At 45.3% G+C, this 14,396-nt stretch overlaps 1 protein-coding gene across 6 annotated transcripts in view; it reads left to right on the forward strand.

Moving 5' to 3' along the window:
* Positions 1 to 14,396, forward strand: part of LOC134945845 (uncharacterized) — a 183,795-nt gene that overhangs the window by 35,362 nt on the left and 134,037 nt on the right. Inside the window, exon 1 of one of the 6 annotated variants that reach the window (XM_063935371.1) lies at positions 1,034 to 1,769. The exons of the other annotated variants lie outside the window; for them this stretch is intronic. The gene's annotated coding sequence lies outside the window, so the exon portion shown is untranslated. Of the gene's footprint in view, positions 1 to 1,033; positions 1,770 to 14,396 lie in introns of those variants that run through there. 6 annotated transcript variants of the gene reach the window in all.

Raw genomic sequence — 14,396 nt, forward strand, 5'->3', positions numbered from 1 at the left:
GTCAGAGACATTATCAGCTGATCAGAACAATCAGGTTAAAGAATTTCTCATCCAAAATAGGGAGGTATTTTCAGAGCTGCCTGGCCGAACGACCATAATAAAACATGACATTGTCACAGAACCAGGGGTCAGGGTTCATTTAAAGCCATATAGGATTCCTGAAGCTCAGCGAGAAGCTATTTCTAAGGAAGTTAAAACCATGTTAGAACTTGGAGTCATAGAGGAGTCTAACAGTGAGTGGTCCAGTCCCATAGTGCTCATCCCGAAGCCCGACGGTAGCATACGCTTCTGTAATGACTTTCGTAAGTTAAATGAGGTGTCCAAGTTTGACGCATACCCCATGCCCCGTGTGGATGAGCTTGTAGAAAGGCTGGGAACAGCCAGGTTTCTCACCACATTGGACCTGACCAAAGGTTACTGGCAAATACCTTTATCTGATAGCGCCAAAGAAAAAACAGCCTTTTCGGTTCCGGAGGGGCTGTACCAGTATAAGATGTTACCCTTTGGGTTGCATGGGGCTCCAGCAACCTTTCAACGGGCGATGGATAAAATTTTGAGGCCCCATAGAAAATATGCAGCTGCCTATTTGGATGATGTGGTAATTCACAGTACAGACTGGGGGTCACATTTGGTTAAAGTACAAGCAGTACTGGACTCAATCAGAGAGGCAGGGTTAACTGCTAACCCAAAGAAGTGCTGCCTCGCAATGGAGGAGGTCAAATACTTGGGCTTCACCATAGGCAGAGGTCTGATTAGGCCCCAATTGAATAAAGTTGATGCTATTCAAAACTGGCCTCGTCCAGTGAATAAAAAACAGGTAAGGGCTTTTTTGGGAATTACTGGGTACTATAGACGGTTTATTCCTAATTTTGCGACCACAGCGGTGCCGTTGTCAGACCTTACCAAAGGGAAGCAGTCAAATGTGGTGAAATGGAACCCTGATGCAGAAAAGGCGTTCCAAGCGTTAAAAGTGGCTTTGTGTTCACAACCGGTGTTGATAACACCAGATTTTTCAAAAGAATTTGTGGTACAGACAGATGCCTCAGAGGTAGGGATAGGTGCTGTGCTGTCCCAAACCAGAGATGGGGACGAACACCCTATCATTTATTTGAGTAGGAAACTCAATGAGCATGAAAAAAGGTATGCCATTGTGGAAAAGGAGGGTTTGGCCATTAAGTGGGCACTAGATACCTTGAGATATTACCTCTTGGGTAGACAATTCAGACTAGTGACAGACCATGCCCCTTTAAAATGGATGTATGTAAATAGAGGCAAGAATGCTCGTGTAACTAGATGGTTTCTAGCGTTGCAGGACTTTAAGTTTACTGTCGAACATAGACCGGGAACACAATTGGCCAACGCAGATGCATTGTCTCGCATCTTCTGTTTGGGGGCTACAAGTGTTCTGGCCCCTAGGTCGAAACAGGGGAGGGGGATATGTGACAAGAACACTGGGATAGTGTTTGAGGGCAGGTATATTTGTCCCAGGTTCTTGTCTTACATGTTTTAGAAAATGTTAACTTCTAGGAAAAATGCTTTTTGTTTTGTCTGAACCTTTTCAGTTTGCTGTAAAAGCTGGGTAAAGGCTCTGATAGAGAGATAAGGCGAGTTCTAGACATTGGGCCCAGTTCGGGTCTTTGGCCTCACAGAGGGCTAATCAGGGTTTCAGCTGTGTAAGAGTGATATAGTGCTTCTAACCTGATTAGTATGGGCAGACTGCCTGGGAAGGCTGAGGGATCTGTGTGTGAGAGACACGCTTTCTGATGCAAGTAAGCTATACAGTATGTACTGAAGAACTCTGTGTTTTTGTTTAGTGACAGTTAGGAACATCTTATGTTTAGTTAGTGCCGGACAGGCAAGGTATTTTTATTTTGGGGTTTGTTTTATTTTCTGTTTCAATAAAACTGGCCGGGGTCAGTTGTACCAGAAACTGGACTTGTGTTGTTCCTCAGCTGCTGCGTGCGGCCATATTCCCCAGGAAAAGGCGCCTTGCACCCCTACAGTGTTACAAATTGTATATATACAGGGGATCACTGTGCATCACTGTGTAATGGGGGCTCTGTGCAATGCTGGGTATAATTGTATATATACAGGAGATCACTGTGCATCACTGTGTAATGGGGGCTCTGTGCAATGCTGGGTATAATTGTATATATACAGGGGATCACTGTGCATCACTGTGTAATGGGGGCTCTGTGCAATGCTGGGTATAATTGTATATATACAGGGGATCACTGTGCATCACTGTGTAATGGGGGCTCTGTGCAATGCTGGGTATAATTGTATATATCATACTTACCTACTTTCTGGCTGCTCTCTGCGGGAGAGAGCAGCCAGGTCGTCTCAGGGGGCAGGCAGGGAGGCTGTGACGTCGTGGAGGGGGTGGGACGGGGGCGGAGAAAGGGCGGGGGCGGAGCTAGGGCGTGACCACAGCAAGGCCTCTTCTAAGCCACGCCCCCCGCTCTGTAATGCCGCTATCGCGTCATCAAGTGCCCGGACCGCCCACTTTAAACACTAAGTGGGTGGACGGGCAGGGGGGGACCCCGCAAACCGGGAGACTTGCCTGCTTTTCCGGGGGGCCGGGACAGTCACCCGATTTTCGGGAGCCTCCCGGCCATTCCGGGAGAGTAGGCAAGTATGGTATATATACAGGAGATCACTGTGCATCACTGTGTAATGGGGGCTCTGTGCAATGCTGGGTATAACTGTATATATACAGGGGATCACTGTGCATCACTGTGTAATGGGGGCTCTGTGCAATGCTGGGTATAATTGTATATATACAGGGGATCACTGTGCATCACTGTGTAATGGGGGCTCTGTGCAATGCTCGGTATAATTGTATATATACAGGGGATCACTGTGCATCACTGTGTAATGGGGGCTCTGTGCAATGCTGGGTATAATTGTATATATACAGGAGATCACTGTGCATCACTATGTAATGGGGGCTCTGTGCAATGCTGAGTATAATTGTATATATACAGGGGGTCACTGTGCATCACTGTGTAATGGGGGCTCTGTGCAATGCTGGGTATAATTGTATATATACAGGGGGTCACTGTGCATCACTGTGTAATGGGGGCTCTGTGCAATGCTGGGTATAATTGTATATATACAGGGGGTCACTGTGCATCACTATGTAATGGGGGCTCTGTGCAATGCTGGGTATAATTGTATATATACAGGGGGTCACTGTGCATCACTGTGTAATGGGGGCTCTGTGCAATGCTGGGTATAATTGTATATATACAGGGGATCACTGTGCATCACTGTGTAATGGGGGCTCTGTGCAATGCTGGGTATAATTGTATATATACAGGGGATCACTGTGCATCACTGTGTAATGGGGGCTCTGTGCAATGCTGGGTATAATTGTATATATACAGGGGGTCACTGTGCATCACTGTGTAATGGGGGCTCTGTGCAATGCTGGGTATAATTGTATATATACAGGGGATCACTGTGCATCACTGTGTAATGGGGGCTCTGTGCAATGCTGGGTGTAATTGTATATATACAGGAGATCACTGTGCATCACTGTGTAATGGGGGCTCTGTGCAATGCTGGGTATAATTGTATATATACAGGGGATCACTGTGCATCACTGTGTAATGGGGGCTCTGTGCAATGCTGGGTATAATTGTATATATACAGGGGATCACTGTGCATCACTATGTAATGGGGGCTCTGTGCAATGCTGGGTATAATTGTATATATACAGGGGATCACTGTGCATCACTGTGCAATGGGGGCTTTGTGCAATGCTGGGTATAATTGTATATATATATATACAGGGGATCACTGTGCATCACTGTGTAATGGGGGCTCTGTGCAATGCTGGGTATAATTGTATATATACAGGAGATCACTGTGCATCACTGTGTAATGGGGGCTCTGTGCAATGCTGGGTATAATTGTATATATACAGGGGATCACTGTGCATCACTGTGTAATGGGGGCTCTGTGCAATGCTGGGTATAATTGTATATATACAGGGGATCACTGTGCATCACTGTGTAATGGGGGCTCTGTGCAATGCTGGGTATAATTGTATATATACAGGGGATCACTGTGCATCACTGTGCAATGGGGGCTCTGTGCAGTGCTGGGTATAACTGTATATATACAGGGGATCACTGTGCATCACTATGTAATGGGGGCTCTGTGCAATGCTGGGTATAATTGTATATATACAGGGGATCACTGTGCATCACTGTAATGCTGGGTATAATTGTATATATACCGGAGATCACTGTGCATCACTGTGTAATGGGGGCTTTGTGCAATGCTGGGTATAATTGTATATATACAGGGGATCACTGTGCATCACTGTGCAATGGGGGCTCAGTGCAATGCTGAGTATAATTGTATATATACAGGGGATCACTGTGCATCACTATGTGATGGGGGCTCTGTGCAATGCTGGGTATAATTGTATATATACAGGAGATCACTGTGCATCACTGTGTAATGGGGGCTCTGTACAATGCTGGGTATAACTGTATATATACAGGGGATCACTGTGCATCACTGTGTAATGGGGGCTCTGTACAATGCTGGGTATAATTGTATATATACAGGGGGTCACTGTGCATCACTGTGTAATGGGGGCTCTGTGCAATGCTGGGTATAATTGTATATATACAGGGGATCACTGTGCATCACTATGTAATGGGGGCTCTGTGCAATGCTGGGTATAATTGTATATATACAGGGGGTCACTGTGCATCACTGTGTAATGGGGGCTCTGTGCAATGCTGGGTATAATTGTATATATACAGGAGAGCACTGTGCATCACTGTGTAATGGGGGCTCTGTGCAATGCTGGGTATAATTGTTTATATACAGGGGGTCACTGTGCATCACTGTGTAATGGGGGCTCTGTGCAATGCTGGATATAATTGTATATATACAGGGGATCACTGTGCATCACTGTGTAATGGGGGCTCTGTGCAATGCTGGGTATAATTGTATATATACAGGGGATCACTGTGCTCACTATGTAATGGGGGCTCTGTGCAATGCTGGGTATAATTGTATTTATACAGGGGGTCACTGTGCATCACTGTGTAATGGGAGCTCTGTGCAATGCTGGGTATAATTGTATATATACAGGGGATCACTGTGCATCACTGTGTAATGGGGGCTCTGTGCAATGCTGGGTATAATTGTATATATACAGGAGATCACTGTGCATCACTGTGTAATGGGGGCTCTGTGCAATGCTGGGTATAATTGTATATATACAGGGGATCACTGTGCATCACTATGTAATGGGGACTCTGTGCAATGCTGGGTATAATTGTATATATATACAGGGGATCACTGTGCATCACTGTGTAATTAGGGCTCTGTGCAATGCTGGGTATAATTGTATATATACAGGGGATCACTGTGCATCACTGTGTAATGGGGGCTCTGTGCAATGCTGGGTATAATTGTGTATATATACAGGGGGTCACTGTGCATCACTGTGTAATGGGGGCTCTGTGCAATGCTGGATATAATTGTATATATACAGGGGATCACTGTGCATCACTGTGTAATGGGGGCTCTGTGCAATGCTGGGTATAATTGTATATATACAGGGGATCACTGTGCATCACTATGTAATAGGGGCTCTGTGCAATGCTGGGTATAATTGTATATATACAGGGGGTCACTGTGCATCACTGTGTAATGGGGGCTCTGTGCAATGCTGGGTATAATTTTATATATACAGGGGATCACTGTGCATCACTGTGTAATGGGGGCTCTGTGCAATGCTGGGTATAATTGTATATATACAGGAGATCACTGTGCATCACTGTGTAATGGGAGCTCTGTGCAATGCTGGGTATAATTGTATATATACAGGGGATCACTGTGCATCACTGTGTAATGGGGGCTCTGTGCAATGCTGGGTATAATTGTATATATACAGGGGATCACTGTGCATCACTATGTAATGGGGGCTCTGTGCAATGCTGAGTATAATTGTATATATACAGGGGATCACTGTGCATCACTGTGTAATGGGGGCTCTGTGCAATGCTGGGTATAATTGTATATATACAGGGGATCACCGTGCATCACTGTGTAATGGGGGCTCTGTACAATGCTGGGTATAACTGTATATATATATATACAGGGGATCACTGTGCATCACTGTGTAATGGGGGCTCTGTGCAATGCTGGTTATAATTGTGTATATATACAGGGGGTCACTATGCATCACTGTGTAATGGGGGCTCTGTGCAATGCTGGGTATAATTGTATATATACAGGAGATCACTGTGCATCACTGTGCAATGGGGGCTCTGTGCAATGCTGGGTATAATTGTGTATATATACAGGGGATCACTGTGCATCACTGTGTAATGGGGGCTCTGTGCAATGCTGGGTATAATTGTATATATACAGGGGGTCACTGTGCATCACTGTAATGCTGGGTATAATTGTATATATATATACAGGGGATCACTGTGCATCACTGTAATACTGGGTATAATTGTATATATATACAGGGGATCACTGTGCATCACTGTAATGCTGGGTATAATTGTATATATATACAGGGGATCACTGTGCATCACTGTGTAATGGGGGCTCTGTGCAATGCTGGGTATAATTGTATATATACAGGGGGTCACTGTGCATCACTGTAATGCTGGGTATAATTGTGTATATATATACAGGGGATCACTGTGCATCACTGTAATGCTGGGTATAATTGTATATATATACTGGGGATCACTGTGCATCACTGTAATGCTGGGTATAATTGTATATATATATACAGGGGATCACTGCATCACCGTAATGCTGGGTATAATTGTATATATATATACAGGGGATCACTGTGCATCACTGTGTAATGGGGGATCTGTGCAATGCTGGGTATAATTGTATATATACAGGGGATCAATGTGCACCACTGTGTAATGGGGGCTCTGTGCAATGCTGGGTATAATTGTATATATACAGGGGATCACTGTGCATCACTGTGTAATGGGGGCTCTGTGCAATGCTGGGTATAATTGTATATATACAGGGGATCACTGTGCATCACTGTGTAATGGGGGCTCTGTGCAATGCTGGGTATAATTGTATATATACAGGAGATCACTGTGCATCACTGTGTAATGGGGGCTCTGTGCAATGCTGGGTATAATTGTATATATACAGGAGATCACTGTGCATCACTGTGTAATGGGGGCTCTGTGCAATGCTGGGTATAATTGTATATATACAGGAGATCACTGTGCATCACTGTGTAATGGGGGCTCTGTGCAATGCTGGGTATAATTGTATATATACAGGGGGTCACTGTGCATCACTGTGTAATGGGGGCTCTGTGCAATGCTGGGTATAATTTTATATATACAGGGGATCACTGTGCATCACTGTGTAATGGGGGCTCTGTGCAATGCTGGGTATAATTGTATATATACAGGAGATCACTGTGCATCACTGTGTAATGGGAGCTCTGTGCAATGCTGGGTATAATTGTATATATACAGGGGATCACTGTGCATCACTGTGTAATGGGGGCTCTGTGCAATGCTGGGTATAATTGTATATATACAGGGGATCACTGTGCATCACTATGTAATGGGGGCTCTGTGCAATGCTGAGTATAATTGTATATATACAGGGGATCACTGTGCATCACTGTGTAATGGGGGCTCTGTGCAATGCTGGGTATAATTGTATATATACAGGGGATCACCGTGCATCACTGTGTAATGGGGGCTCTGTACAATGCTGGGTATAACTGTATATATATACAGGGGATCACTGTGCATCACTGTGTAATGGGGGCTCTGTGCAATGCTGGTTATAATTGTGTATATATACAGGGGGTCACTATGCATCACTGTGTAATGGGGGCTCTGTGCAATGCTGGGTATAATTGTATATATACAGGAGATCACTGTGCATCACTGTGCAATGGGGGCTCTGTGCAATGCTGGGTATAATTGTATATATACAGGGGATCACTGTGCATCACTGTAATGGGGGCTCTGTGCAATGCTGGGTATAATTGTATATATACAGGGGGTCACTGTGCATCACTGTAATGCTGGGTATAATTGTATATATATATACAGGGGATCACTGTGCATCACTGTAATACTGGGTATAATTGTATATATATACAGGGGATCACTGTGCATCACTGTAATGCTGGGTATAATCGTATATATATACAGGGGATCACTGTGCATCACTGTGTAATGGGGGCTCTGTGCAATGCTGGGTATAATTGTATATATACAGGGGGTCACTGTGCATCACTGTAATGCTGGGTATAATTGTATATATATACAGGGGATCACTGTGCATCACTGTAATGCTGGGTATAATTGTATATATATACTGGGGATCACTGTGCATCACTGTAATGCTGGGTATAATTGTGTATATATATATATATATATATATATATATATATATATATACAGGGGATCACTGCATCACTGTAATGCTGGGTATAATTGTATATATATACAGGGGATCACTGTGCATCACTGTGTAATGGGGGCTCTGTGCAATGCTGGGTATAATTGTATATATACAGGAGATCACTGTGCATCACTGTGTAATGGGAGCTCTGTGCAATGCTGGGTATAATTGTATATATACAGGGGATCAATGTGCACCACTGTGTAATGGGGGCTCTGTGCAATGCTGGGTATAATTGTATATATACAGGGGATCACTGTGCATCACTGTGTAATGGGGGCTCTGTGCAATGCTGGGTATAATTGTATATATACAGGGGATCACTGTGCATCACTGTGCAATGGGGGCTTTGTGCAATGCTGGGTATAATTGTATATATACAGGGGATCACTGTGCATCACTGTGCAATGGGGGCTTTGTGCAATGCTGGGTATAATTGTATATATACAGGGGATCACTGTGCATCACTATGTAATGGGGGCTCTGTGCAATGCTGAGTATAATTGTACATATACAGGAGATCACTGCATCACTGTGCAATGGGGGCTTTGTGCAATGCTGGGTATAATTGTATATATACAGGGGGTCACTGTGAATCACTGTGTAATGGGGGCTCTGTACAATGCTGGGTATAATTGTATATATACAGGGGATCACTGTGCTTCACTGTGCAATGGGGGCTTTGTGCAATGCTGGGTATAATTGTATATATATACAGGGGATCACTGCATCACTGTGCAATGGGGGCTTTGTGCAATGCTGGGTATAATTGTATATATACAGGGGATCACTGTGCATCACTATGTAATGGGGGCTCTGTACAATGCTGGGTATAATTGTATATATACAGGGGATCACTGTGCATCACTGTAATGCTGGGTATAATTGTATATATACAGGAGATCACTGTGCATCACTGTGTAATGGGGGCTTTGTGCAATGCTGGGTATAATTGTATATATACAGGGGATCACTGTGCATCACTGTGCAATGGGGGCTCAGTGCAATGCTGAGTATAATTGTATATATACAGGGGATCACTGTGCATCACTATGTGATGGGGGCTCTGTGCAATGCTGGGTATAATTGTATATATACAGGGGATCACTGTGCATCACTGTGCAATGGGGGCTTTGTGCAATGCTGGGTATAATTGTATATATACAGGGGATCACTGTGCATCACTGTGCAATGGGGGCTCAGTGCAATGCTGAGTATAATTGTATATATACAGGGGATCACTGTGCATCACTATGTGATGGGGGCTCTGTGCAATGCTGGGTATAATTGTATATATACAGGGGATCACTGTGCATCACTGTGTAATGGGGGCTCTGTGCAATGCTGGGTATAATTGTATATATACAGGGGATCACTGTGCATCACTGTGCAATGGGGGCTTTGTGCAATGCTGGGTATAATTGTATATATACAGGGGATCACTGTGCATCACTGTGCAATGGGGGCTTTGTGCAATGCTGGGTATAATTGTATATATACAGGGGATCACTGTGCATCACTATGTAATGGGGGCTCTGTGCAATGCTGAGTATAATTGTACATATACAGGAGATCACTGTGCATCACTGTGCAATGGGGGCTTTGTGCAATGCTGGGTATAATTGTATATATACAGGGGGTCACTGTGAATCACTGTGTAATGGGGGCTCTGTACAATGCTGGGTATAATTGTATATATACAGGGGATCACTGTGCATCACTGTGCAATGGGGGCTTTGTGCAATGCTGGGTATAATTGTATATATATACAGGGGATCACTGTGCATCACTGTGCAATGGGGGCTTTGTGCAATGCTGGGTATAATTGTATACATATACAGGGGATCACTGTGCATCACTGTGTAATGGGGGCTCTGTGCAATGCTGGGTATAATTGTATATATACAGGAGATCACTGTGCATCACTGTGTAATGGGGGCTCTGTGCAATGCTGGGTATAATTGCATATATACAGGAGATCACTGTGCATCACTGTGTAATGGGGGCTCTGTGCAATGCAGGGTATAATTGTATATATACAGGAGATCACTGTGCATCACTGTGTAATGGGGGCTCTATGTAATGCTGGGTATAATTGTGTATATATACAGGAGATCACTGTGCATCACTGTGTAATGGGGGCTCTGTGCAATGCTGAGTATAATTGTATATATACAGGAGATCACTGTGCATCACTATGTAATGGGGGCTCTATGTAATGCTGGGTATAATTGTGTATATATACAGGGGGTCACTGTGCATTACTGTGTAATGGGGGCTCTCTGCAATGCTGGGTATAATTGTGTATATATACAGGGGATCACTGTGCATCACTGTGCAATGGGGGCTTTGTGCAATGCTGGGTATAATTGTATATATACAGGGGATCACTGTGTAATGGGGGCTCTATGCAGTGCTGGGTATAATTGTATATATACAGGGGGTCACTGTGCATCACTGTGTAATGGGGGCTCTGTGCAATGCTGAGTATAATTGTACATATACAGGGGATCACTGTGCATCACTATGTAATAGGGGCTCTGTTCAATGGCCCTCATTCCGAGTTGTTCGCTCGCAAGGCGATTTTAGCAGAGTTGCTCACGCTAAGCCGCTGCCTACTGGGAGTGAATCTTAGCTTCTTAAAATTGCGAACGAAAGATTCGCAATATTGCGATTACAAACTTCTTAGCAGTTTCAGAGTAGCTTCAGACTTACTCGGCATCTGCGATCAGTTCAGTGCTTGTCGTTCCTGGTTTGACGTCACAAACACACCCAGCGTTCGCCCAGACACTCCTCCGTTTCTCCAGCCACTCCCGCGTTTTTTCCGGAAACTGTAGCGTTTTTTCCCACACGCCCATAAAACGGCCTGTTTCCGCCCAGAAACACCCATTTCCTGTCAATCACACTACGATCGCCGGAGCGAAGAAAAAGCCGTGAGTAAAAATACTACCTTCATAGCAAATTTACTTGGCGCAGTCGCAGTGCGGACATTGCGCATGCGCACTAAGCAGAAAATCGCTGCGATGCGATGAAATTTGCCGAGCGAACAACTCGGAATGAGGGCCCATGCTGGGTATAATCTCCTATATAATAGCCCTGTGATTTTCTGTGCCTGGCCCTCTAACGCTGGGCGTGGCTAGGAGCTCTCATTGGGTTAGTGGCAGGTCTATTACACCCAGTCCACACCTGATTGGGTGAGAAAAGCCCACCCACACAGGTTACATCCAATGGGAGGCTCTGCCCTTTGCCTGCTGTGTTTTCACAGAGCAGGATTAGCAATGGGGCTGATGGAGCTGCAGCTCCAGCCCCACACCCCAAAATAGCCTCCCTGCATCTGCAGCAACACACCCTCCAACAATTTACACATAAACACTGATGCACATTCAAAAAGGGGCGTGGCCATGGGTACAGCACCGTGGCCACGCCCCTTTTCCTATACTTTCAATGGAAGCTTGGAGAGTCAAAAAACGGTACAGACCATAAAAAAAAGGGACTGTACCTGCCAGAAAGGTGCAGCTGGAGGGTAAGCCACTGTATCTGCAGCAAGTCTCTGCGCTGAAGATAGGGGAAAAAACATCCTTTTACTGCAGCGTCCTATGGGGGTCACTCCAAGTTGATCGCTAGCGGCATTAGTTCGCTGTGCAGCGATCAGGCAAAAACTCTGCACTTCTGCGCATGCATATGCAGCGCAATGCGCACGTGCGGCATACTATTACAACGAACAATGTAGTTTTACACAGGGTCTAGCGATACTTTTCAGTCGCACAGGCAGCCGCAGAGAGATTGACAGGAAGAGGGAAGCCCCAAGATGGTTAATGTAGCGGATAGAGTGGGTGATATCACGGAGGGTAATGTCTGGACGCTGAATCAATGTAAAAGGTGACAGTGCTGTGCAGTGCAGTGGGTGTGCAGTCAGGGCCGTTGCTAGAGTGTTCGGCGCCCCCCTGCTAACTGTAAATTTGCACCCTTGCATACTTTACAAACGCACAGCGCACATAATGAGCCTGTAGTAGAGACACTTACACATATAACGCCCCCTGTACCAGTGATGCTTACACATGTCATGCCCCCCCTGTACCAGTGACGCTTACACACGTAACACCCCCTGTACCAGTGACGCTTACACACATAACGCCCCCTGTACCAGTGACGCTTACACACATTATGCAGACAGTCACACATACACACACACACACACACACACACACACACACACACACACACACACACACACACACACACACACATACAAACACACACACACACACACTGCACAGCACTCTCACCTTTTATATTGACTCAGCCAGTCACTCTGTTCTGGCACGTTAGGACACCGGCGCAAACAATAGTGACTGGCTGCTGTGCAAGTCTCCAGGAGAGCCACTGCTAAAGGGAGGACAGCAGCTTAGCTGCTGACAGGAGGAGAAGCATTACCCGCCCCTCCCCCACTCACAGTACCTCCGAGCACCATCCGCGGCACCCCCGCACCCTCTCCAGCACCCGCGATAGCTCTGGACCCCCTCCCCCACCCACAGCGACCCCGCACCTGTACCTCCCGCCGCACCACTGCATCCACCCCTATCCCACCTGGGGCAATCCCGCAACTGCTCCTCCCCCACCTGAAGCGGGTCCGGACCACCACCCGCAGCACCCACGAACCCTCCCCCACCTGCGGCCCCACCACATCCGCCCCTCCCGTGGCACCCCAGGATCCCATCCGCCTCTTCCTCGCACCCCCTACTCCCCCAACCACAGCACCTACTAGGTGATTCACCAGGCCCTGCGTGCGCTGTTCACGCCATTGTAACAAAGTTCCAGTTGTTAAAAGTTGATTTGCCAGGCAAATTTGAAAATTAACTTCGGATAGGGCTTGATATAAGGTCGTGGAGCACCAGAGCCAGGAGTGGACTGGAACCCGTTTATCAGAGAGAGGTCGCGGTAAAAACAAACATTTATTTAAAGCATGGCCATGCCTAATAGAGTTTAACAACTATAACTCTGCAGTATATTCCAACTTTGCATGCATAACAGTTTCAAATTTGCCTGGCAAATCAACTTTGAACAACTGGAACTTTGTTACAATATTTGGAGATAACTATATGGACTTGTAACTATTTGTGCTATACGAAATAATATTGCAACAGTTGCCACTACAACGAATACCTATCTATTCTGTTGCCATCCGAAATATTTGGCTGTATTGCGTGCACTAATTTTGCTGTCTATATCTTTTCCATATATATATATATATTTTCGGTCATTCAAAAATATATAGTGTTGTGATTATAGGGGACTTATGTCTATATATTGATAGGGTTAATTCAGGACCTTAATATAGGTTATTAAGGTGGTCTAGGAACAGTCCACATGTATTTTACATATTTTAATAAAAAGTGATTGTATTTTAGTATTGTTCAGTGTGTCAGCGCTTTCTTAGTTGTTTTTCTATGCTGCTAACACTGTTTATCTGACTGGGCGCATCCTAACACATCTAATGCCACCATGCCAGGCAAGTGTTTAAATTAAATTCCCAAAAGTATTGTGGTAGACAGGATGTAGTTAAAATGCGTCCGGGATCCGGAAATACCGATGCTGGATTCCCAAATGGTGGCATAATGCTGGCATCACAATCCCCACGGAGCTCTGGATCCTGGCATCAAAATACAGACGTCGTGCCGCGGGGGGTGGGAGGTTAGGTTTAGGCACTAGTAGGGGGGTTGCCTGCAAACATGTATCAGGCCCACTCTCCGCTAAAATATTATTATTCTTGTAAGTCTACAGTTCTCTACTTCAGCGCCAGTGTGTAACATGTATAAATAAACTGTATTGTATACAGAGCTGCCAGGTAATTTACACAGTGCAGCTTCCTTGTACTGATAACAGAAGTGATGAGATTATATAACAGTTGTTGCTGTAATACCTCAGTATCCCTAGAAACTGCAGCA

This window comes from Pseudophryne corroboree, chromosome 7 (genome assembly GCF_028390025.1).
Source record: "Pseudophryne corroboree isolate aPseCor3 chromosome 7, aPseCor3.hap2, whole genome shotgun sequence".
Taxonomy (NCBI): Eukaryota; Metazoa; Chordata; class Amphibia; order Anura; family Myobatrachidae; genus Pseudophryne; species Pseudophryne corroboree.